This window comes from Rhinolophus sinicus, chromosome 5 (genome assembly GCF_057876585.1).
Source record: "Rhinolophus sinicus isolate RSI-liver-muscle chromosome 5, RSI-T2T, whole genome shotgun sequence".
In the NCBI taxonomy this organism is placed as follows: domain Eukaryota; kingdom Metazoa; phylum Chordata; class Mammalia; order Chiroptera; family Rhinolophidae; genus Rhinolophus; species Rhinolophus sinicus.
Window position 1 is genome coordinate 68,371,915 of NC_142505.1, and position 26,232 is coordinate 68,398,146.

General features: G+C 43.7%; 2 protein-coding genes across 21 annotated transcripts in view; both read right to left on the reverse strand.

Moving 5' to 3' along the window:
• The window catches only part of OBSCN (obscurin, cytoskeletal calmodulin and titin-interacting RhoGEF), a 147,188-nt gene extending 146,657 nt beyond the window's left edge, over window positions 1–531 (reverse strand). For all 18 annotated transcript variants that reach the window (XR_016021423.1, XM_088798862.1, XM_088798859.1 and 15 more), the window contains exon 1: window positions 388–531. The gene's annotated coding sequence lies outside the window, so the exon portion shown is untranslated. The remainder of the gene's footprint in view (window positions 1–387) is intronic.
• Window positions 532–1,584: 1,053 nt separating this feature from the next.
• The window catches only part of IBA57 (iron-sulfur cluster assembly factor IBA57), a 53,957-nt gene continuing 29,309 nt past the window's right edge, over window positions 1,585–26,232 (reverse strand). For 2 of the 3 annotated variants that reach the window (XR_012489484.2, XR_016021428.1), the window contains exon 5: window positions 1,585–2,868. The gene's annotated coding sequence lies outside the window, so the exon portion shown is untranslated. Of the gene's footprint in view, window positions 2,869–13,423; window positions 13,629–26,232 lie in introns of all 3 variants that reach the window. The other variant, XR_012489483.2, reaches the window with a different exon arrangement.

A 26,232-nucleotide genomic window follows, 5' to 3' on the forward strand; every position in this document is an offset into this window, starting at 1 on the left:
TTCCTGGAGTCAGGTGTCACTGCCCCTCTGTCTGTCCCCTCCACTGAGCCAACAGGCTCAAAATAGCCCCAGCTGTCAGCGGACATCCATCTCAGCAGAGCTGGGGGCAGGGCTGGCCAGACCCCCAGGCCATCCTGGAGCAAGGGGTAGGGGATATGTCCCCAGCCTCCCACCCAGGCTGCTCCCTCTGGACATAAAGGCTCAGCTCAGGTCACCTAATGGGGCAAGGGCTGTAATCCAGGACCCCAACCAGGGAGTAGCACAGCCTGGCTAGAACCCCACCCCAGGCCCCTCTGTCCCCTCAGAGTTGTGACCTTCAGCCAAGCCACCCTGGGAGAGGGGGAGCACATGGGATGGCCCCTACCCCTGCCCACTCTGCCTCCTCACCTGTCTCTACAGGGGAACTCCAGGTGGTGCCCAGGCCAGGGCCTCAGACAGTGGGGCAGGGGACACTGGGTCTCACCTCCCTCTGAGGGCCCAGGACCGACACAGCTCCTGCCAGCAGCCCACACTCTGGCCAGTCCTCAGACTGGGCAGGGATAGAGGACAGGCAAACACTATCAGCTGGAGAAGGCTGGGCCCGCCCCCACCCTGCCCCCACTGCCGGGCAGGCGGTCCAGCCCAACTCCAAAATAGCCTGGCTGTCACTACCCTGATTGGGTTTCACCCCTCCACCCCCATCCCAGGGAGGCAAAGGGCAGAGGCTCAGGGTGGCTGGGGGAAGGAGACCTCTGTCTTCCAGTGATAAGGTGGGTGGAGCGGGAACCCCAGCTGGTCGGGACCACTCCTCAGACCAGCGTCTTGGAATGCAGGCTGGGAAGGAGCCCAGGAGAATAGGGACCACCTCTAGGGGACCCAAGACCACATCCCCAGGGCACCTAGGACCACCCGCAGGGGACCTGGGACCAACCCCAGGGGGAACTGGGACCACCCAGACGGGACCCAGTACCATCCATGGGGGACAACTGGCTGAGCTAAGAGACTGGTCACATTAGGTGACTCTGGTCTGTGCTCAGAACCTTAGTTTCCCCACTGGTGCAGGAGGCACAGAGAGGGTGAGGGGCTGGCAGGACCCGGGCTGGGTGCCAGGCAAGGACATGCACCCTGGTTCTGACTCAGGGGAGGGGGTGGGGTGGGGGTCAGCCCATGGACACCCCTGCAGGAAAGGCCCTGGGATCAGGTGGGTACCTCAGGGTACTGCCCTGGCTCTGCTCTCAGATGGGGTCCCCTGCAGGAAGGGCCTCCTCTTTTTGACCTGGGCCCCTGGGGATAGGGGGCAGGCCCCTTACCAGGAGACCCCCAGGACTCCACCTGGGCAGTCCCCTCTAGCTCACAGTTAGGCCCAAGCCTACATGTCCCCCTGGGCAACCAGGTACCCTAACCACACTTGTCCCTGGGCCAGGGCCATGGGGAAAGGGAGGGGGCAGACCTCCTGGGGCCACTATGTTACCTGCCCCCGTTCTTCTTGCCTCCTCCCCAGGGCGGGCTCCCTGCACCCGGCCTGATCCAGGACCTCTCCTTGTCCCCTGGGGGTTTGTCCCAAGGTCTTGGACATCTCAGGCCGCCATAACGAATACCACAGACTGGGGACTTTAACAGCATTTATTGATCACAGTTCCTGAGGCTGCGAGTCCAAGATGAAGGTGCTAGCAGATGGGTGTTTGCTGAGGGACGCTTCTTAGGTCACATGCGGGTTAGGGCTTCAAATGTTAATTTGAGGGGAGACATTTGGTCCTTAGCATACAGTGAGGAAGGAGAATCCCAGAGGGGGCACAGTCAACATAGCACAGCCCTGGGGACCCACACGGGACGCACTGGGCAGTGGTGTGAGGCCCAGAGTAGACATCCATGCTGGCCAGCTCTCCTGGAAGAAGTGAGGCCAGGAGGAAGTGCATGTGGGCTCTTGATCATTTTTACAGAGAAGAAAAAATCTCCTCCTCCCCGTCCTGTGTCCTCCACAGTCGCACCCCTCCCCGTCCTGTGTCCTCCACAGTTGCCCCCTCCCCATCCTGTCTCTTCCACAGTCACCCTCTTTTTCTGCTCTGTGTTTCATTTGTCCCCACAATTCAAGTGGAGGACAGGCCTGTGTCTTCAGTCCCAGGAGATGGGAGCTCCAGACCTCTTCCCCTTTAAGAACCACCCAACTCCTTTGCATGGGGATGGATCCCAGGGCCCAGTGCATCTCTTGCCATTTACAGGGTGTCTACTCTCTTCAGTATTCCTGTTCTTGCAGGGTGTACTGCACACACCGTCCGACATGGTGTATCAACAATCCATGTGCCTGCTGCAACCATGGAAACTGTGATGTAGGAGTGGATTCCCATCGCCCACTGGGTCCCCTGAGGCTTTAAGTGTCTGTCTGGGGAGACCCCTGCTTGGAGAGTGCCAGGGCCCTGACTCATTCTCCATCACTGTGGCCCTCGGACCGACACTCCCATCCTCAGGGAAGTGGATGCAAAACCAGTGGGTCCCCAGGGTGTCTCTCGTGTCACCTTACAAGTCCTCGTAAAGACTCAGTTGTATATTCTGGGGAAAGGGTTCCCTTGCAAGGTTTAAAGGGAAGATGTGTATGATGCTTGACCCACTTGTGAATAATGCAGGTGAAGCCAGTACATGACCTGTATGGAAAACCAAGACGTGTAACACTTTCCAGGGCTTCACGTCAAGATCTTCCTGGATTCCCCCCGCCCCCACCATGGTGTTTTCTCCTTTTACAGCAGCGCGACCTTAGGCGCACAGGGGCTGCAGTAATTTGCTCAGATTTGCATATCGACAGTGCTCCACCGAGCTTCTCCTGCATATATACATGACAGACCGTGACTAGGGCGATGGGATGACATGTCCAATCGTCACAGCATTCGTGACACCCTGAAACAAAAGGGGAGCATTAGTGGGAAAACCGGTGAAATCCAAATACAGTCTGGAGCTTAGTAATGAAAAAAAAAGTATCAGACATTAGAAACTCTGGGGATGCAAAAAGGCAAATAATTTGAAGACGCTGACCACATGAGAATCCTGCTCGTACGTGGACAGAAGGCTTTTCTTTTTCAGTTACAGTTGACATTCAATTTTATGTTAGTTTCAGGTGTACATCATAGTGGTTAGACATTTACATAATTTATGAGGTGATCCCCTTGATTAGTCTAGTACCCACCTGGCTCTATACATAGTTATTACAATATTATTGATTATATTCCCTGTGCTTTACTTTATATCCCATTGACTATTTTGTAACTTCCAATTTATATTTCTTAATCCTTTCACATTTTTCATCCAGCACCCCAACCCCCCTCCCATCTGGCAACCATCAGTTCTCTGTATTATGAGTCTGTTACTGTTTTGTTTGTTCATTTATAGGTATTGAAATCATATGGTATTTGTCTTTCTCTGTGTGACTTATTTCACTTAGAATAATACCGTTTGAGTTCTGAAACATTCGAAAACAACCGACAGATAGGCCTCAGGATCTTGCACTCAGCGGAAGCTGCGTGACATGTTCGACTTCCGAGGCGTGTTTGAAAACTGAAGCATTTACTTCCAGGTTTACTGCATTTGTAAACTGAAATGTTCGTCAATGGAGACGTTCAAAAACTGAGGTATTACTGTAGTTTAAGAAGGATAGGTGGTAAAAGAACAAGACAAACAAATGAGAAACAGAAACTCATAGACACAGACAATGGTTTGGTGGTTGCCAGAGGGTAAGGGGTATGGGGGGTGGGGGGTGGGAGATGAGGGTAAGGGGGATCGAATATATGGTGATGGAAGGAGAACTGACTCTGGGTGATGAACACACAACGGGATTTATAGATGATGTAATACAGAATTGTACACCTGAAATCTATGTAATTTTACCTCAATAAATTTAATAATAATAATAAAAAAAGAACAAAATAAACAAATGAAACAAAAAAAAAAAAAAAAAAGAAGGATAGGTGATAATTCTTCCTTGAATGTTTGGTAAAATTCATCAGGTCCAGAACTTTTGTTTGTTGGTAGTTTTTTTATTTCATTAGTAGTAGTCAGTCTGTTCAGATTTCCTGTTTCTTCTTGATTCATTCTTGCAAAACTGTATGTTTCTAGGAATTTATCCATTTATTCTAGATTGTCCAATTTGTTGGCATACTGTTCAAAGTATTTTCTTATAATCCTTTGTATTTCTGTGGTGTCAGTTGTCACTTCTAATTCATTTCTGGTTTAATTGATTTGGGTCTTCTCTCTTTTTTTCTTGATGGGTCTGGTTAAAGATTTATCAATTTTATTTATCTTTTTAACTCTTTCACTGCATTAATTGATTTCAAGATTTTTTTCCCAAATGCATCAAAAATCCACAAAAAATAAAAAGTTGATATTTTGACTCTTTTATGCACTTAATAACATTTTGAGCTGCTTTGTACATAAATGACATTATTTTTCTTTTATACCTTTGGTATATGGTAATAAATTTATCATTATGTTGAATTTGAGCAAAAAAGTACTCAAAACATACTAAGTGTTATCAATTAGATAGTGCAAGCCTCAGGAAAACATATCCGAATGTCACAGCAAAAGTGTTAAAGAACCAGCTCTTAGTTTCATTGATCTTTTCTATTGTTTTTTAGTCTCTATTTCATTTATTTCTGATCTGATCTTTATTATTTCCTTCCTTTTACACTTTGGGCTTTGCTTACTGTTCTTTTTTTCTAGTTTCTTTAAGTGTAAGTAAGGTTAGATGATTTGAAGATTTTCTTGTTTCTAGAGGTAGACCTGTATTGCTATGAATTTCCCTCTTAAAATTGCTTTGGCTGAGACTTCCAGACAAATGGCGACGTGAGGTGAGCCTCTGTAAAGCTCCCCTGGAATTTACAAACAATCGAACAACAAAAACTCCACAAAGGACTCCCTGCACAGCAGACAGGCAAGACGAAGAGGCCCACTACCGACTGAAATCACCTACAGGTGGGAGATTCGCGCAAGTGGAGGGAGGAGGAAAGGGAGAAGCAAGCGGAGACGGAGCTGCGCAGGCGCAGGACGCAGACCTAGCTCAGTGCGCCGAGCTCGCTGCTTCCCGGAACTACCACAGCTGCGGGAGAGGGAAGAACTCGGCCTGCTAGGGCTCCGCCAGGGCTCCACAGGGCTGAGGGGACAGCGTATAACACAGCTGAACCCAATGCTCACGGCAGAGACCTCGGAGTAAAGACTGAGGGAAAAAGGCTGAAAACGGTGGTTTAAGCCCGCACTGCCCAGCAGAGAACGGAGCCTTAGGCACTGAGACTAGCCGCCCCCTCCCACCCCTCCCAGAGCTCGCCCCGCCCCCACCTGCCCGGTACTAGAAGCGAAACAGTAGCAGTGTCAGATCAAAACAACAGAAAATTTGCTATTTTGAGAACTGTGAACCGCAGACACAAATTCACAGCCCAACTAGTTCCGGCAAAGGGGAGAGAGCTGTGGAAGCAGGACCGGCTGTGGTGGTGGTCCCCGCCATTGCTCTGGGCCACCTCTCACAACTCACCCCGCCCCTGAACCCACCTATCTGGGCGGATCCCTGCAGGAGTAAACAGAACTGCTGAAACATACGGGCTCTGAATCAGGAGCTGGAAGAGCTTTGGAACATCAAAAGCTCTCCGCATACCCACCGGGACACTGCGCCCTGTGACCTAGACGAACTATTAATAGAGGAGAAGCCCGTCTCCCAGGGAATCCCCCCATTGTGTGAGAAGTTGGACTAGTGCAGAGAAAACATAGCACTACCGTGTGGGAGAAGAAAACTAAGTTGCAGTTGGAGAAATAATAAAACATTCTACCAACAAGTACTGACAAACAAAAGAAAGACCGCTTTTTATCAACCTGTTGCAGAAGTCACTCCTGTAGATGTCTAGGAAGAGAAATAGTAAACCAGTAATCGCCATGAATAACCAAGGCAACAAGATAGCTCAGAAAGAAAGTGAAAAATCTCCAGAGAAGGCACTTAAAGATACAGAAATATGTGACTTAAATGACAGAGAATTCAAGATTGCAGTTCTGAAAAAACTCAACGAGATACAAGAAAACACAGATAGGCAGTTAAATGAACTCAGAAACTCAATCAAAGAATAGCATGAGCATTTTATGAAAGAGATTGAAATTTTAAAAAAGAACCAAATAGAATTTCTGGAGATTAAGAACTCAATAGAAGAAATTAAGAATGAAATCACCAGCTTAGGTAGTAGAGTTGACCAGATGGAGGAAAGAATCAGTGACATCGAACATAAAAACCTGGAAATGACACAGATAGAAGACGAAAGAGACTTGAGACGTAAAAGAAATGAAAGAACTCTACAAGAACTTTCTGACTCCATCAGAAAGAGCAACATAAGAATAATGGGCATACCAGAAGGAGAAGAGAGAAGGGAACAGAGAATATATTCAAACAAATTGTCGAAGAGAACTTCCCAAATTTGTGGACAGAACTGGACCCTCGAATCCAAGAAGCAAATAGAACACCTAGTTACCTCAATCCCAACAGGCCTTCTCCAAGGCACATTGTATTGAAGCTGTCTAAAATCAATGACAAAGAAAGACTCCTCAAGGCAGCCAGGGAAAAGAAGACGGTAACTTACAAAGGAAAGCCCATTAGATTATCATCAGATTTTTCAGCAGAAACTCTACAAGCCAGGAGGGAGTGGAACCAAATATTCAAACTATTGTAAGAGAGAAATCATGAGCCAAGAATAATATATCCAGCAAAGATATCCTTTAGATATGAAGGAGGAATAAAGACATTTCCAGACATACAGAAGCTGAGGGAATTTTCTTCTAATACACAACCTGCACTACAAGAAATACTAAAGGAGGCTATTCGACCGCCATCAACAGGGACAATTTGTGGCAACCAAAACTCAAAAAGGGGGAGAGTAAAGGCCTGAACCGGAATATGGGAATGGAGAAAGTAAGCGTGCTGAAGAAAATGGAATACTCTAATTATCAAACTTTCTTTTACATAAACTTAAGGGTAACCACTCAAAAAAAATCCAGAACTGAAATATATACTGAAATAAAAGAAGAAATAGAGGGAAACATCATAGAATACCACCACACAGAAATAATAGACAACAACAAAAAGGCAAAAAAAAATGGAGACACAGCCTTACCAGAAAACTAAAGATAGAATGAAAGGAAATCCTCACATATCAATAATCTCCCTAAATGTAAATGGACTGAACTCACCAATAAAAAGGCACAGAGTAGCAGATTGGATCAAAAAACTAAACCCAACCATATGCTGTCTCCAAGAGACACATCTCAGCTACAAGGACAAGTATAGACTCAAAGTGAAAGGGTGAAATTGACACTCCAAGCAAATGGTACCCAGAGAAAATCAGGTGTAGCCATAATGATATCAGATGAAACAGACTTCAAGGTGAAAAAGATAACAAGAGACAAAGATGGACATTTCATAATGGTGAAGGGGACTGTACAACAAGAAGACATAAAAGTCATCAATATTTATGCCCCCAATCAGGGAGCACCAAAATACACCAAGCAACTACTAATAGAACTAAAGGGAGAAATTGACCAAAACACAATTATACTAGGGGACTTAAATACACCATTGACAGCTATGGATAGATCATCCAAGCAGAAAATAAATAACGAAATAGTAGCCCTAAATGACACATTAGATGAAATGGACATAATTGACATTTATAGAGCACTTCATCCTAAAACATCAGACTACACATTCTTTTCTAGTGTACATGGAACATTCTTAAGGATAGACCATATATTGGGACATAAAATCAGTCTCAACAAATTTAAGAAGATTGAAATCATACCATGCATATTCTCTGATCACAAGGCTTTGAAATTGGATATCAACTGTAAAAAGAAAGCGGGAAAAAACACAAGTACATGGAGATTAAACAACATACTTTTAAAGAAGGACTGGGTCAAAGAAGAAGTTAGAGGAGAGATCAAAAGATACATAGAAACAAATGACAATGAAAATACATCCTACCAAAATTTTTGGGATGCAGCGAAAGCAGTTTTAAGAGGGAAATTTATCTCATTACAGGCCTATCTCAAGAAACAAGAAAACTCCCAAATAAATAACCTCATGCTACACCTTAAAGAACTAGGAAAAGAAGAACAAGTAAAACCCAAGGTCAGCAGAAGAAAGGAAATAACAAAAATTAGAGCAGAACTAAATGAAATAGAGAACAAAAAGACAATAGAAAAAATTAATGTGACAAAGAGCTGGTTCTTTGAAAAGATTAACAAAATTGACAAACCCTTGGCTAGACTTACTAAGATTAAAAGAGAGAAGATACTGATTAACAAAATCAGAAATGTAAAAGGGGAAGTTATCACGGACACCACAGAAATACAAAGGATCATCCAAGAATACTATGAAGGACTATATGCCACCAAATTCAACAACCTAGAAGAAATGGACAAGTTCTTAGAAACATATAACCTTCCAAGGCTGAAGCATGAAGAACTGGAAAATCTAAACAGACCGATCACCAGTAACGAAATTGAATCAGTCATCCAAAACCTTCCCAAAAGCAAAAGTCCGGGACCAGATGGCTTCACTAGTGAATTCTACCAAACCTTCACAGAGGATCTAATACCAATCCTGCACAAACTCTTCCAAAAAATTGAAGAAGAGACAGTACTCCCTAACTCATTCTATGAGGCCAACATTACCCTGATACCAAAACCGGATAAGGACAGCACACAAAAAGAAAACTACAGACCAATATCTCTGATGAATACCGATGCAAAAATCCTAAATAAAATTCTAGCAAATCGAATACAACAATGCATTAAAAAGATTATTCATCATGACCAAGTGGGGTTCATCCCCGGGGCACAAGGATGGTTCAACATATGCAAATCCATCAATGTGATACATCACATAAACAAAATAAAGGACAAAAATCATATGATTATATCAGTTGATGCAGAAAAAGCATTTGACAAGATACAACATCCATTTTTATGATTAAAACACTTAATAAAATGGGTATAGAAGGAAAATACCTTAACATAATAAAGGCCATTTATGACAAGCCCTCTGCTAATCTCATAATTAATGGAGAAAAACTGAAGCCCTTTGCTCTACGTTCAGGAACACGACAGGGATGTCCCCTATCACCTCTGCTTTTCAACATAGTGTTGGAAGTCCTTGCCAGAGCAATCAGGCAAGAGAAAGAAATAAAAGGCATCCAAATTGGGAATGAAGAAGTTAAATTATCACTCTTTGCAGATGACATGATGCTATATATAGAAAACCCTAAAGACTCCACCAAAAAGCTATTAGAAACAATCAACGAATACAGTAAAGTTGCTGGCTACAAAATCAACGCACAAAAGTCCATTGCCTTCCTATATACTAAGAACAAAATCTCAGAAAAAGAAATACAAAAAACAATTCCTTTTGCAATTGCAGCAAAAAGAATAAAATACCTAGGAATAAACTTAACCAAGGATGTGAAAGACCTATATGCTGAAAACTATAAGACTTTTTTGACAGAAATTGAAGAAGACACAAAGAAATGGAAAGACATTCCGTGCTCATGGATTGGAAGAATCAACATAGTTAAAATGGCCATATTACCCAAAGCAATATACAGATTCAATGCAATCCCCATCAAAATCCCAATGGCATATTTTGAAGAAATAGAACAAAAAATCATCAGATTTGTTTGGAACCACAAAAGACCCCGAATAGCCAAAGCAATCTTACGAAAAAAGAACAATAATAGAGGTATCACACTTCCTAACTTTGGCTTGTACTACAGGGCTACAATAATCAAAACAGCATGGTATTGGCAGAAAAACAGACACATAGACCAATGGAACAGAATTGAGAACCCAGAAATAAAACCACATAAATATGGACAGATAATTTTTGACAAAGAAGCTAAAAACATACAATGGAGCAAAGACAGCCTCTTCAATAAATGGTGCTGGGAGAATTGGATAGCCACGTGCAAAAGAATGAAACTGGACTGGTATTTGTCACCATATACCAAAGTTAATTCAAAATGGATCAAAGACTTAAGCATAAGACCTGACACAATAAACTGCATAGAAGAAAACATAGGTACTAAACTTATGGACCTTGGGTTCAAAGAGCATTTTATGAACTTGACTCCAAAGGCAATGGAAGTAAAAGCTAAAATAAACGAATGGGACTATATGAAACTTAAAAGCTTCTGCACAGCAAAAGAAACCATTGACAAAATAAAGAGGCCACCAACTGAATGGGAGAAGATTTTTGCAAACAGTACCTCCGATAAGGGGCTAGTATCCAGAATATACAAGGAACTCATGCAACTCAACAACAAAAAAACAAACAACCCAATTGAAAAATGGGCAGAGGACTTGAAGAGACATTTCTCCAAAGAGGACATACAAATGGCAAATAGACATATGAAAAAATGCTCAACATCACTAATCATCAGAGAAATGCAAATCAAAACCACAATGAGATATCACCTCACCCCAGTCAGAATGGCTATCATCAACAAGACAAATAGTAACAAGTGTTGGAGAGGCTGTGGAGAAAAAGGAACCCTCATACACTGTTGGTGGGAATGCAGACTGGTGCAGCCATTATGGAAGGCAGTGTGGAGGTTCCTCAAAGAATTACGAATAGAATTGCCATATGACTCAGCAATCCCTCTCCTGGGTATCTACCAAAAAAATCTGAAAACATTTAGAGATAAAGACACGTGTGCTCCAATTTTCATTGCAGCTTTGTTTACTGTGGCCAAGACATGGAAACAACCAAAATGTCCTTCGATAGATGAATGGATAAAGAAGTTGTGGTATATATACACAATGGAATACTATTCGGCAGTAAGAAAAGATGATATAGGAACATTTGTGACAACATGGATGGATCTTGAGAGAGTAATGCTGAGCAAAACAAGTCAGACAGAAAAAGCAGAGAACCATGTGATTTCACTGATATGTGGTATATAAACCAAAAACAACAAAAGAACAAGACAAACAAATGAGAAACAGAAACTCATAGACACAGACAATAGTTTAGTGGTTGCCAGAGGGTAAGGGGGCGGGGGGTAGGGGGTGGGAGATGAGGTAAGAGGGATCGAATATATGGTGATGGAAGGAGAACTGACTCTGGGTGATGAACACACAATGGGATTTATAGATGATGTAATACAGAATTGTACACCTGAAATCTATGTAATTTTACTAACAATTGTCACCCCAATAAATTTAATTAAAAAAAAATTGCTTTGGCTGTGTTCGTAGATTTTTGGAATGTTTTCATTTTCATTTATCTCAAGTATCTTTTGATTTTTTTTTTTTTATCCCATTGTTAACCCATTCATTTTTTTTTAGTAGCATGTTATTTAGCCTCCATGTGTTTGTGTTTTTTTCTGGGTTTTTTTCTTGTAATTGATTTCTAGTTTCATACCACTGTGGTCAGAGAAGACACTTGATAATATGCTTGATAGATTTCAATCTTCTTAAATTTACTGAGACTTGCTTTGTGGCCCAACATGTGGTCTATCTTGGGAAATGTCCCAGGTGTACTTGAAAAGAATGTATATTCTGCTGCTACAGGGTGAAATGCTCTAAAAGTATCCATTAAATCCACTTGGTGTGTCATTTAAGGCCGCCGTTTCCATATTGATTTTCTGTCTGTTAAAATTTGTCCATTGGTCTCAGTGGGTGTTGAAGTCCCCTGCTATGACTGTATTACTGCTGATCTCTTTCTTTATGCCCATCAATATTTGTTTTATATAATTAGGTACTCCTATGTTGGGTGCATAAATATTTATAAGGGTTATAGCCTCCTATTGGATTGATCCCTTTAAAATTATGAAATGTCCTTCTTGTCTCTTATTATAGACTTTGTTTTAAAGTCTATTTTGTCTGATATAATTATTGCTACCCCAACTTTTTTTTTAATTTCAATCCGTAAGAAATGTTTTTCCATACCTTTACATTTAGTCTGTGTGTGTCTCTGTAGGAAGCATATGTATGGGTCTTGTTTTCTTATTCATTCAACATTTAATTCATTTATATTTAAAGCGATTATTGATAGGTACATAGTTATTGCCACTTTATTATTCATTTTTCTTCTTCTTCTTCTTCTTCTTCTTCTTCTTCTTCTTCTTCTTCTTCTTCTTCTTCTTCTTCTCCTTCTCCTTCTCCTTCTTCTCCTCCTCCTCCTCCTCCTCCTCCTCCTCCTCCTCCTCCTCCTCCTCCTCCTCCTCCTTCTCCTTCTTCTTCTCCCTTTAACATTTGTTGTACTACTGGTTTGGTGGTGATGAACTCCTTTGGCTTTTTCTTGTCTGGGAAGCTCTTTATCTGTCCTTTGATTCTAAATGATAGCTTTGCTGGGTAGAGTACCCTTGGTTGTAGGTCCTTACTTTTCATCATTTTAAATATTTCGTGCCAATCCCTTCTGGCCTGCAGTTTTTGTTGAGAAATCAATTGACAATCTTGTGGGAGCTCCCTTATAAGTTACTAGATGCCTTTTTTTTGCTACTTTTAGAATTCTCTCTTTGTCTTTTATCTTTGCCATTTTAATTATAATGCGTATTGGTGTGGGCCTGTTTGGGTTCATCTTGTTTGGGCATACCATTGTTTTTGAAGGAGAAACTTTAGATAGAAACTAAATGCCCCCTGATATTAAAATGGATGAAGAAATGATTACGTCAGTGAGTGTGATACATCGGTTTAAAAATGAACTGAATTGTAGAGTTAACTGAAGACTTCAGTTAACTCTAAAAACCATAATGTCAGTAAATAAATGCCAGGCAATCAAATGAAAAAGGAAGTACCCATTACCCCACACCCTGTCGGTTCCTATGCTCCCACTGCTTCCTTTTGGCCAGTAGAGACTAATCCCCTAACTGGAAGCTGAGTGTGAGCAGAGGAAGGGTGATGGGGGACTCAGAGGGGAGAAGAATGTGCTAGAAAGACAAGTGAAAGAGGGCCTGCCCAGCATGACAGCCTGGGTTAGGAGGCAGGGCTGCAGAGAACCCCAAGGTCCTGGCGTCCAGCCTCAGGGCTTTTGGGGCTCAGCAGTGAGGATACCAGAAACAGCTCCAGGACATCCTCAATGTGGCAAAAGTGGAAGGTTGCCCTCTGCCAGGTGGTGAGGGCCCAGGAGGAAGGGAGTGACCGAGGGATATCCTGGGCTAACCGCTGACTGCCATGTATACAAGCAGGAGAGGCTGCCAGCCTGGCTTGTCCTCACTCACCAGGCTAAGTGGGGGGCAATGGGAAGGGGAGCTGGCTCTGGGGGTGCTGGGCTGTACAGGCCTCTGCGAGAAGGATCCATGGGTTCCTCCTCGGTGCAGGTCCCTGGGGTGCACAGAGAACTGGTGCTTTGAGGAATGAGGCCAGGGTCCCAGGGCACACATATCCAGAGGAGGGGAACCCAAGAGGGAGGTTTACCAGCACCCCGCTTGTCTACCTGTCTTGCGTAGTGGGCTGTCTCTCCTTTTGGATCTGAGTGTGTGCCCCACACTGGGGCAGCGTGGACATGGGGACAGTGTTCCTGGATGAGTGATGTCCATCTCCAGGTGGAGCTCTAGGTTCCCGCCAGAACTGCAGAAGCCCCAAGATAGGGGGCTGCCTTCTCCAGTGGTTGGTTTCACCCTGGCCCCACTACAGGGTGGCTGCAAAACCCAAGAGACATAACAAATGTTACTGAAAGGAAGTTGTTGCAAAATTGCACCGTGTACCAGAAACAATGAGGTCCCAGCTTGGTTCAAGAGAACACCACACAGGACACTGTAGTTATCAGATTATGAAGCACCGATTTCCTCCCAACAGGCATGAAGGCTGTCTTGGTAGTGGCTTTCCTCCTAAGATGTCAGGAGAAAGAACGGCAGAGGAAAAAAACAGCTGTGCTGCAATGTCAGTTACAGAGACAGTCTACATGGCTCAGACCGGCTCTTAGTGGAGAACTCTCACATATCACTGGGGGATAGATGCCTACCAAGGGCCTGAGGGAGTTTGCAGCCCACCACTGCCCATGTTCCAAGGTCAGAAGGCACAGGGGACTGAGAAAAACATTCAGGAAACTCTTGGTGAACTGCTTGCTAACTGTGGTTATTGTTAGAAGTGGGGGATGTTTTAACTTGACAACCTCGTATTATCATTCGAATTTTGAACACCAAGCACATATTTCTTTGTCAGAAAAGAAGTGAAAGACAGAAATAAATTCCAGGAAAACCCAGTGGGGAAAACCCGGGGTTGCCTGCCCACCTCTCACTGGTGACCCCCCACAAAGGTGACCTAAGGGTGAAGCAGAGTGGACAGTCCACCAAGACCACCAAAGAGACGGAGGTCATCCATTCTGGGGGTGAGACCATGTGGATTTAAATAAGGCTTCTGTAAAGTGCCACTGGTCTGAACACAAATACCTCCTTCAAAGTAAACTTTCTCCAGGAATGTTTCAGGAGCAAAATAAAATCTATTTGGGGTAAATACAGTTGACTCCTACCACAGTAAAGTATTGACAACAGACACCATGGGCACCACCTGGGTACCACAGTAACTAAAGGAAATCGTTTCCCGTATATATTGGAAACAAGCTAATTCAGTTTTTCAATTATTCCCAGCTATTAATGTGTTAAATTGCACCATAAAGCTAAGATCCTGTCCTCTTTCTCCCAGCTGGTCCATTCCTCTCTTTAGGTCACACACATCACGCTGCTTCATAAAGTTCATTCAACAATAAAACACGATATGGAGCAAGTGGTCTCTGATTCAAATCCTCTCATTCAAGGGGGATGGGGATGAGGAAGAAGGGAAGGGATGAGACAGCATAAACTGGTAACTACAGCATTGGCTCGGGGACATGAAAGCCAGTGTGGGGACTATAATCAACAATGTTGTAAAGGTTTTGTAGAGTGTCAGATGGGCACGTGTCTTATTAGGGAGACCACGTCATGGACGGTGTAGATGCCTGACCACTGCACTGTACACCTGAAGCTGAAGCTGAATAATATTGAATGTCAAATATAATTTAATATATATATAGTCACGGGATGTGGAGTGCAGCATAGGGAATAGAGTCAATGGAATTGTAATAGATATATAGGATGTCAGAGGGGTAATAGATAGGGGGAGGGGGATTATCACTTTGTGAGGGGTGACATGTCTAACTATTGCATGGTTTTGTACACCTGAAACTAATTTTAAAAAATAAACAACAAGAAAAACAACACCAACAATAAAAGATAGTTCGAAACTGGGTTGTTCTTTCTGTTTCCATTTCAAAGGGTAGAGTCCCTTCGTTTTCATCTTTTCATGCCTCTTTAAAAAATCATTCATTACAAATTTAGACCAATCAATGCCAGAAATGAGAAATCGAAAGAAAATGCTACTTTTTCAAAGTGAATTGTACAGAGGGAATTGGCATATGAAAAACGGGCTCACGCTGTCACTGTTAGAATTGTGTTACAGGTGTTTGTGACAGTGACAGCTCCCTGCCCATTGGACAAAACGGGGGCCACAATGTTCACACACTTAGGTATGCATCTGGGTACTTCCGGCTGAGCTTTAGAAGAAAAATAACATTATCTTTGCAGAGGTTATTCTGTGGTCAGATTTCTAAGAGGCTTTTATATGAAAGAAAACACAGGGACAGATTCGGACAGACACTTGAGGGGCTAGGGACCCCAGTGCTGCCTGGCTTTTGCCTCTGCTTGTCAGGTGCAGGCTGTGAACTCCCCTAGTAACTCCGGCTGTATACTGACTTAGCTGAGGCTTCGGCCTTTTAAAATCATCCTGACGAAACCATCCTGACAGCTTCTGAATGTCATCTTACAGGTTTATCTCTAGCATGTCACAGTGTGCAGGATAAGTATTGGCTTAATTTCAAAATCTTACCTGAGCCAAAAATCAACACAGAAATCAAACTCTCAGCCTCTGCCTGCTCCCAAAACAACCTAGGGGACTGTGAGCCTGGGAGCGGGGAGGGGGACCTGCCTTCAGTCACACCCCCAAGGCCATCCCTCCCGCAGGGAGTCAGCCATGCTCCCTCCCATTCAAAATCAGGTGTGTGTGTCTGTAAGTTTGGGGTGAGCAATTTTGTGCCTTTCTTCATTGGCAACTCAGGCATGAACCAGACTCAGAGAACGTTTATTCTAGAAGGATTCTGGGTGCAGACCTAATGGGCTGAGGATGGGGCTTTTGTTAGACTAAATGTTGATGGGTCATTTAGGGCCCACACAGCACAACACTGGGAGCTAACCCAGCTATAGGCTGTGTCTTCACAAATTCACGTGCTGAATCTTAACCCCCATTGGGATGGTATTAGGAAGTGGGCACTTAGGAGGTGATTAGGTCACAAAGGTGGAGCCCCATGAATGGGATTTGTGCCCTTATAAATGAGACCCCACAGAAGTCCGTCACCCCTTCTACCACGTGAGGACACAGAGAGATGATGGGGTCCTCACTGGACACAGATCTGCCAGCGCCTTGGGACTTCACCCCCCAGGGCTGTGAGAAGCAAACGTTGCTGTGTACGAGCCTCTCAGCCTGTGGTGCTGTCACAGGCCGAGCTGATCAGGTTCTGAAGCAGGTGCTGGCAGGGCCACCCCCGCAGGCCCGACAGTGTAAGTTTTACATCCTCGTCAGGAAGCATCTCTTAAGGAAAAGGGCTTCAAAAGATTAAACCACCTTAACTCAGCCGAATCTTACAGAAAACTGAGTCGGACAGAAGCAGGGCCCAGCTAGGCTCAGGGTCCGGCAAGGGGCAGCTGGGCCACGGACGCAGCTCTGGGTCTGTGTCATGAAAAGAACGATGTGTCTGATCTCGGCCCCTAGTTCCTGGCAGAAAGCTCCCAATCCCTGGGTGTTTAGAGCATCTGACACCGAGTTCCTAAATCTCTTGGAATTTCCTGAGTGAAAGCAGCATTTTTTATTCTAAGGACACTGGGTGGGCCTCTGGATGAGCACTGGTCATAGGAAGACCAGCTTGGTCAGCAGCCTGGAAGCTTCAGCCTCACCCCCACCTCCCAAGAGGGGAGGGGGCCGAGAATGGAGTTAATATGATCATGTCTACCTGAGGACACTTCCATAAAATCCCAATAGTGGGGACCCGGGGGCTTCTGGGCCGGTGAATGCATCTACATACCAGGAGGGTGATGCATTGCAACTCCACGGGCACTGAAACGTCTGTAATGGGGACCCTTCCAGACTTGCCCCACGTACCTTTTCTTCTGGCTCTTCTCCTGCATCCTATATCAAGTCCTTTATTACATGACATCCAGTAAACGTGTGTCCCTGAGTTCTGTGAGCTGTTCTAGCAAACGATGGAACCTGAAGTGGGGGTTGTAGGATGCTGATTTGCAGTCAGTCCATCAGAAGTATAGGTATCTGAAGTGGGGACAGGCTTCTGGGAGTGCGCCCTTAACCCGTGGGGTCTGATGCTGTGTCCAGGGAGACAGTGTAAGAACTGAGTTGAATTGTTGGGCACCCTGCTGGTATCCGCCGAGAACCAGAGAACTGGCTGTGGCTGCTGGGAGATACCTGGGACCCAGCTCACCCACCTATTCTAAAACTTTAAGGGGCATGCAATTGTAACAGAAAACTTTACTGAGGATATACTTGTGGAAAAAAAAAAAGAAAAGAAAAAGGAACAAAGATACACGAACTGATCCTGTTACCGGCACATCCACAGCCATCCCTTAGAGCCATTTGAAAATTAAATCAGTATTTCAGTTTTGATTCTGTTAACATCCTGATAAAATGCTATCATATACTGGAATATTGTAAATGTTGAACATTTGAATTAAGTAGCTATTTTGCTTTACAACATCAGTCACCCTGGCCCTTATGTCATTAGAAGAATTCTCCCTGTACACTTTGAAAGGCTTTTAATCATCACTTATTTTTATAAACGATGCTGGGAGGGGTGCTGGCATCCAGCTATGTTGAATGTTGCTCCATCGTTGGGACAAGGCTGGTGTTTCTCCAGAACCCACTACACAGCACCGTGGGGCTTCAGAAAGAGTGGTTTCCCTATCTTTCCTCACTTCTCAACTACGTCATTCACATCAATGCAGAACAACCCAAACAAACCCAGGAGCAGGGTTTTTAAGGCTCCTCCCAGATGACCAACCCCATCCAAGTCTGAGAATCATGGGCGTCACCTTAATTTAGAAACAAAGTTTCCACTTCCAAAAGGCAGCATCAGGCCTGCTGTGCAGACCTACTTGTAGCAGAACAGGTGAGAACTAATTAAAAAACAACAACATTTATAATCACCAGAAATTGTCATCAGTGTCTTCAGCAAATGAAGAGACATTGATTCAAGAAAATTTACTAAAACTTGGTGAGAATAGTGAGTCCAAGGAGCTTCAGCCACCCAGCACCCGCCCAGCTAGACAGCTCCCCTTGTTCAGGGTGGGCATGGCCAAGAAGATGGGGCTTCCTCCCCCATCCCAGTCAAGGAGTGTGGAATCTCACCAAGGGGCAGGCCACCATCATTTCTCAGCTCCAAGTCCAAGAGGCTAGACTCCTGGCGACTGTGGCACAGGGCTTGGGGGTGGTCTTCCTCTGCCCATGCCTACCCCGTGGCAGGCTGAGGACACCGGGGTTGACTGCCTCCCACCCCAGCTCACTCACAGAACAGGGTGCCACCTGGGGAAAGGCAGCTCAGTCAGGGCTGCAAACAGCTCCCCAAAGGAACTGCCCTTATTTGAAACAGCAGAAGGTTCAGTCCTCAGGCTACTCCTCTTAGTTTTCAGCGTAACAGCTAAACCACAGTTGACAAATGAGAGCCAGGGAGAGTGACAGCTAACCTCCTGTGCTGGGAACAAGCCTCAGACTGTGTCGCATTTATGCCCTGGGAATTCTTGTAAACAGCAGACTGGCCTGCCCAGCAGCTGGGTGTGACAGACAGCTTAACGGAAGGATGGGAAAGGGAAACAGATGTTCAGAGAAGCCCCCTGCCATCCCCGCATCTCAGTGACCTTGCCCATGCTCCACTGTGCCCTCTGAGGAGTGACGCCAAGGACCCACACTGCAGGGGAGAGAGACACATTGCCACAGTCTAGCCATGTCCACGTCACCAAGCGCATTCGTAGGCAGACAGCTGCAAAACCAAGCCCAGGGAGGGAGGAGGGGAACAGTATCTACAGTTGCTACAATATGGTGCCTAAAATAGCCAGTTTTCAATTTTAAAACGTCATGAGACATGCAAAAAAAAAAAAAAAAGGCAAGTGACCCAAACATAGGAAAAAAAAGCAGGGAACACAAGCTGCCTGCAAAAGGGCCCAGATGTCAGACTTAGGGGACATAAGTTCACAGCGGCTACTATAACTGTCCAGTGAATGTAAGGCATCACCCAGGAAGAAGTGAAGGAGGTATAGTGATCACGTCCCATCAAATAGAGAATAAAGAGGTGGGAATACGAAATGAAACATTTCCCAAGGGGACTCCACAGTAGATGTCAACTGATGGAAGGAAGACTCGGTAACTTAAGGATCAATTGATAGAGATTATGCAACCCAAAGAACAGAGAGAAAAAGAATGAAGAAAAATGGACAATCTTAGTGAAATGTGGGCACCATTAAGTGCACCAGTATACGCATGAGAAAACCACTCATTGCATTGCATTCAAGAGAAGCCCAATATGATTGACAGCATATTTCTCTTCTCATCAGACAATGGATTCCACAAGGCAATGGGCACAGGCAACAAAGTCTGACTCCTGGGTAAATCATGCTCCATCAAAATAGTGCATCAGCCAAAACAGAACCTTAAAATATGCTGAATCGGAACATTAAAATAAATGCAAAATGCTTGAAATTCTGTTACTATTATTCAGAGTAGTAACTATCATTCAACTTATTTCAATCATGGGTGATGCTCCTCTGTTTATGTTTTGTTTTGTTTTGTTTTTGGTGTGTGGGGAGGGTGGACTACAGTGCTATTTGTTAAATTCTAGAAATACTCTCATTAGTCCTTGAGGTTTTCTCAGTGTTCTAGACGGATTCAGTTGTAATGATTAATTCCAGTGAAAATTCAAAAATGACCCCGAATTTGATAGATTGTTTTAAGAAGCAACACTGCTCTAAGAATTTAAACAACTTAAACACAAGGATTTTGATAACCTATCCTGCCTTCACTAAAACAAATGCCACAGAATGCACCTTAAAAAACTTATTTTAAGCCAAAAAAGAAACAACAACTTTTTTTTGCCAAACCTTTGAAAAGGCTTGTGGAAAATCTTGTTGACATGTCCTAAAGAAATGAACGTCTGAGCGCCCTTGCACCAGTGCCAGCAGCTCTGCCGTGAGCCCTCCCTCCCCCTCCTTGTCATGGTTTAAAATTAGAGCTCACGGGGCCTGGGAGCCACTATGGGGCACGGAGCTGCCTCCCCTCCCTAGAAATGCTGAGAATTGGGCTGGGCTGCACAAACTCCTAGAGTAGGAATTAAGGGGCACAATTAACCAGGTGACTTACTTTGGCCATCTTACCATCCCTTTTCAGGGCCGCAACTTTGCTGCAAAGTGACGTGGTCACTTCAGCTCCACCCCCACCTTATAGGTGTCTGTGAACAGCTACACGACCTCAACTCATTCCTCCTGGGTGTCACATTCTGGGCATCAACTCCTGCCATCTCCTACCCCGTTTTCTTGTCCCAGGGCTGTGTTGGGAGATGCTCTGGACAAAGTCACACCATGAGGCTCCAGGGCCTCCACCTGGCCACTGCTGGATATTCCAGGGCCAGCACGTGCAGGAGGGTCCCCAGAACAGATTGCTGTCCAAGCAAGAAAGAGACCCGACTGCCTAATCACTGACTCTCAATGTGCTAAGAGCTTACCAGGAAGCAGAACAGAGAGCCTGGAAACGGGCTCACACTGTCCGACACTCAAGTGGGAGAATGCTCAGGACCACATGCTGTCCTCTGAAATAATAGACAGATCACTACTTTGCATATGGCACGGGATGGTGTCCCCAGAAAAAGACATGTCAAAGTCCTAACCCCCAAAATCTGTGAAGGGACCTTATTTGGGGGTAGCGCCTTCGCAGGTGCAATCAGGTTAAGATGAGGTCATTTAGGATGGGCCCCAGTGCAACCACTGGCATCCTTATAAGGGGAAATCTAGACTGAGATAGACACGCACAGACACAGGGAGAGAAGCCACATGATGACAGAGGCAGAGATTGGGGTCACACGGCCACAAGCCTAGGGACTCCTGGGGCACCAGGAGCTGCAAGAGACAGAAAGCGCCCTCCTCTGGAGCCTCTGGAAGGAGTTTAGCCCTGCAACACCTTCATTTCAGACTTCTGTGGGAGAATAAATTTCTGCTGTCTTCATCCACCCAATTTGTGGTACTTGATTACAGCAGCCATAGGAAACTAGTACAATGCCACTCACAAAATTCAAGCTCATTAAACACAGAATTATCATATGACCCATCAATTCCACTCCTGGGTGTATAAGCAAGAGAACTGAAACAGGTCCACACAAGGACTTGTACAACCATTAAAAAGGAAGGATAATTATGTGACGTGATAGAAGTGTTAATTATCACTACAATGGCAATCATATTACAATATATGTATGTATCAAATTAACATGTTGTATACCTTAAATTTACACAACATTACATGTCAAACATATTTCAGCAACAAAAAAACTTGTACATGAATGTTTACAGCAGCACTATTCACCAGAGCCAAAAAAGTGGAAACAACCCAAACGTTCACCAACAGATGAATGAAAAAATAAATATCCACACGATGGAATATTATTCAGCCATAAAAAGGAATAAAGCACTGACACACGCTGCAATATGGATGAATCTTGAAAACCCAATGCTCAATGTAAGAAGCCAGACACACAGCCACATAGTTTGTGATTCCATTTATATGAAACATCCACAGAGACAGGAAATGGACTAGTGGTTGTCAAGGCCTGGGGGGAGGGGAAATGAGAGAGACTGTGTCATGAATGTAGGGTTTCCTTTTGAGGTGATCAAAATGTTTTGAAACTACTAAAGATAATGATGGCACAACATTGTGAATTGCCACTAAACTGTGTATTTTAAAATGGTTAATTTTATGTTATATGAATCTTATTTCAATAAAAAAAATTGAGCTAAGATGAATTAAAAACCTAACTAAAAATTTTGAACAATGTTTAGAAGAAAACTGCGAATATTTATATGCAAGGATTTCTTTTGTATTGAGATACTGACATATAGCACTGTGTTAGTTTTAGGAGTATGACATAATCATTCGATATACGTATATATTGCAAAATAATCATCATAGTAAGCTTAGTTAACATCCAGGATTCCTTAAACAAGACACAAAATAGCAGTCAAACTTCAAAAGAAAAAAACTAATTTGGCTACATTAAAATTCATAATGCTAAGGGGAATCAAATATATGGTGATGGAAGGAGAACTGACTGTGGGTGGTGAACACACAATGGGATTTATAGATGATGTAATACAGAATTGTACACCTGAAATCTATGTAATTTTACTAACAATTGTCACCTCAATAAATTTAAAAAAAAAAATTCATAATGGCTGCCCAACAAACACCACCAAAAACAAACCTTGGAAATGCTGCCCCAGGTGCAGGAATTCTAACACGTGTGCAACAAATACAGATACAAGGACACTGAAGGTGGCAAATGGTAGCAAAAAATTGCCAACAAACTCAATCGCGAGGGAGAAAATCAAATAAATCACAGGACATGCCTATCGGGGGCAGGGCACTGTCACAGAAAGAATAATGGCAGGTTGTCCCCACTGACATGGGAAGACACTGGCATTAGGGTTCTCTAGAGAGACAGAACCAACAGGAGGCACGAATCTATGTGTCTGTTCAGCAAAGTGGAGATTCAGAAGGGCCTATGTTCCAGTCCAAGTTTAAGGACAGAAGATGACTGATGTCCCAGCTCGACAGCAAGGCAGCAGTTCCCTTTTCCTCCACCTGTTGGATGAGGCCTGCCCACCCTGGGGAGGGCCATCTGCTTTACACAGCCCACCCATTCAGTTTTAACTTCACCCAGAAACACTCACAGACATGCCCAGTTCATGCCGGACCAAACGTCTGGGCTCCCATGGCCCAGTCAAGGTGACACATAAATCCGCCAACACCGGTACCCAGTGTGGAGATGCAAGTTGTAGGACACAGAGCGCACAATCTGATTTAGCTTGGAAAAGAGCAACACGAAATGGTGTGTGGACACAAAGGTATGAATACATGTACGTCTGTAGGTGCACAGATGGCAGGCTGTGTTGACCTTCAGGAGGGTAGGAAAGAGGACACAGCCCTTTCACATCCCGTGTGCTTCTGTGCTGTTAAGTTGTATTCAACGGACACACATCCCACTTTCAGTTAAAAAAAATAACAAGATAAATCAATAAGACAAACAATAACAAGTATTGGAGAGGCTGTGAAGAAAAAGGAACCCTCATACACTGTTGATGGAAATGCAGACTGGTGCAGCCGCTATGGGAGGCAGTGTGGAGGTTCCTTTAAAAATTAAAAATAGAATTACTATATGACCTAGCCATCCCTCTCCTGGGTATATACCTCCCAAAAAATCTAAAAACATTTTTCCATAAAGCTATATGTACTCTGATGTTCATTGCAGCTTTATTTACGGTGGCCAAGACTTGAAAACAACCAAAGTCGTCCTTCGATAGATGATTGGATAAAGATGTGGTATATATACACAATGGAATACTACCCTGTCATAAGAAAAGATGAAATACTAATATCTGAGACACCATGGATGGATCTTGAGATTATCATGCTAAGCGAAATAAGTCAGACAGAAAAAGTTGAGAACCATGTGACTTCACTCATATGTGGGATATAAAACTGAAAGCAACAAAGGAATAAGACAAAGAAAGAAACAAAAACTCATAGACACAGACAATAGTTTAGTGGTTACCAGAACGTAAGCAGGGAGAGGGGGTGGGAGATGAGGGTAACGGGGATCAAATATATGGTGATGGAAGAACTGACTCTTTGTGATGAACACACGATGTGATATATAGATGATGTATTACAGAATTGTACACTTGAAACCTATATAATTTTACTAACCAATGTCACCCCAATAACTTTAATTTAAAAAAGTAACAAGATAAAATTTTAAAAGAGGAAAGCCAAGCTGATGAGCTTGACCTCTGCTTGAGACTCCACAAGGGAGATCTTCCAGGCAATGCAGCTCTGGGCAGAGGAAGCAGGCACGACAAGGACAGGGTGCCTGAACAGGTGAGTGCGCCTGGAGAACTCAACCAGGCAGGGGTGCAAGGAGGCCCAGAGCTGGGAGAAGACACAGAGGCACCCAACTTGGTGTTTCGTGTCCCAACTCTGAGCAGTTGAAGACAATAACCAGGTCTGCTCACAAGGGCAAAGAAAGTCTGTAACAATATAGCAGCAGTCCCAGAGTGCACTGTGTGGGAGTAGGGTTGGGGCCACAGAGAGGGCTATGGGGGGACACGGGGAGGGCAATGAGGGGGTGACAGGGCGGGTTATGGGGGTGCCACAGAGAGGGTTATGAGGGTCTATGGGGACGGTTATGGGGCCACGGGGAGGGCTACAGGGGAAGCACTGGGAGGGCCATGATGGGGACCATGATCCAGGCCACGGGGAGGCAGGCCCTGAGTCTCTTTCAAGAGACCCAGCAGTTTGGGTGCTTTCCAGTGATGCTAAGATGCCATTGGCCTCTCTCACTCTCATTCTCACAAGTGTGGCTTTGTCCCGTGCCTGCAGGACTCCAGAGCAGAGCACCAGCTGTCTTGTGTGAAGCTGGTGTCAGAGATCTGCACACTGTAACAAACAGCACTCTCCTCTCTACATTTTTGTTGTTGGAAGGTTTTGGAAAATACAGTTATGTTTTTCATTAAAAATATGTTACTTATACTAACATATACTGGGGTTATTACTATTTTAAATAAATTAATAAACATTAAAATTTTCCTCAGTTTTGATACTGCACAGGAGCTAAGGTTCTCTGAGGTCCATGAAAATTTGTAAAAGTTGAAGTAATTGTTGAGGTCAAATAGCTCCCAAGGAACCCCTGACTTGCACAGGACGTAAATCTAAAGTATCAGCTCTAAACCAGAAAGAACAAAATAGTTTTGAGTAATGGACATCAAGACTTGTGGTTCATACGCTAACGGCTATTGGTGCAAGTGGTAGAAATACACTCGGAGTTGTGTACATGTTTGTGTATACACACACGTAGTCTAGCTAAATGAAAAAGATAAATAACAAAACTAAAAATCTAAATAATTCTTTTTATTAGAGACACATCTAAAACATAAGCATATAAAAATGTTCAAAGGAAAAGAACAGCAAAATACAGAAATGGCAAATATTAACCAAAAGAAAACCAATGCAGCTTTATTACCAGTAAACAAAATTGGCTTTATGGGAAAATAATAACTAAAGTTCAGAGGTAATTTGAAAAGTTTCAATTCACCAGGAGCCAAGAACAAAGCAACAGAATAACAGCTCATGTCTCTGACAAGAGTGTTAAAATTCATCAAAGACAAACTCTATTCATTTAGACATCACCTCTGAATAATTCAAGGGCCAAGAGAGAAAAAAATTGCAATGGAAATCTTAAAATACTTAGAACTAAAATGCAACAAAAACACGGCTTGTCCAACCCATGGGTATGGCTGAGAAAGGAGCCACTTCAACAGCTGAGAGAGGAAGAGAAGAAAGGCCAAAATTAAAAGCTGTCATCTGAGTTCAGAACTAGAAAAAAAAACATCGAACCAACACAATGGACATATAAGGAACGAAAGAATAATAAGAAGACAGAACTTAAGGAAACAGAGAGTCAACAGACACCAGAGAGGATAAATAAAACCATGTCACTTCCTTGACAAGCTGTTGTCGAGACCGACCAAGAGAAAAGGCCAGTGGAGCAAACGGTCCATACTAAAAACGAAAGGATGACAGAATTATGAATGCTGCACAGATTTAAAAGAGAAAAGGATTCAAACTACATTACAAAGTTACAGTCATCAAAACAGCATACACTGGAATAAAAATAGACACATAGATCAATGGAACAGGATAGAGAGCCCAGAAATAAGCTCTCTCATTGGCAGTCAAAGGCCTATGACAAAGGAGGCAGGAATATACAATGATGAAAGGACAGTCTCTTCAATAAATGGTGCTGGGAAAACTGTACAGATAGATGCAAAAGAATGAAACTGGACCACTTTCTTATACCATATACAAAAACAAACTCAAAATGGATTAAAGACT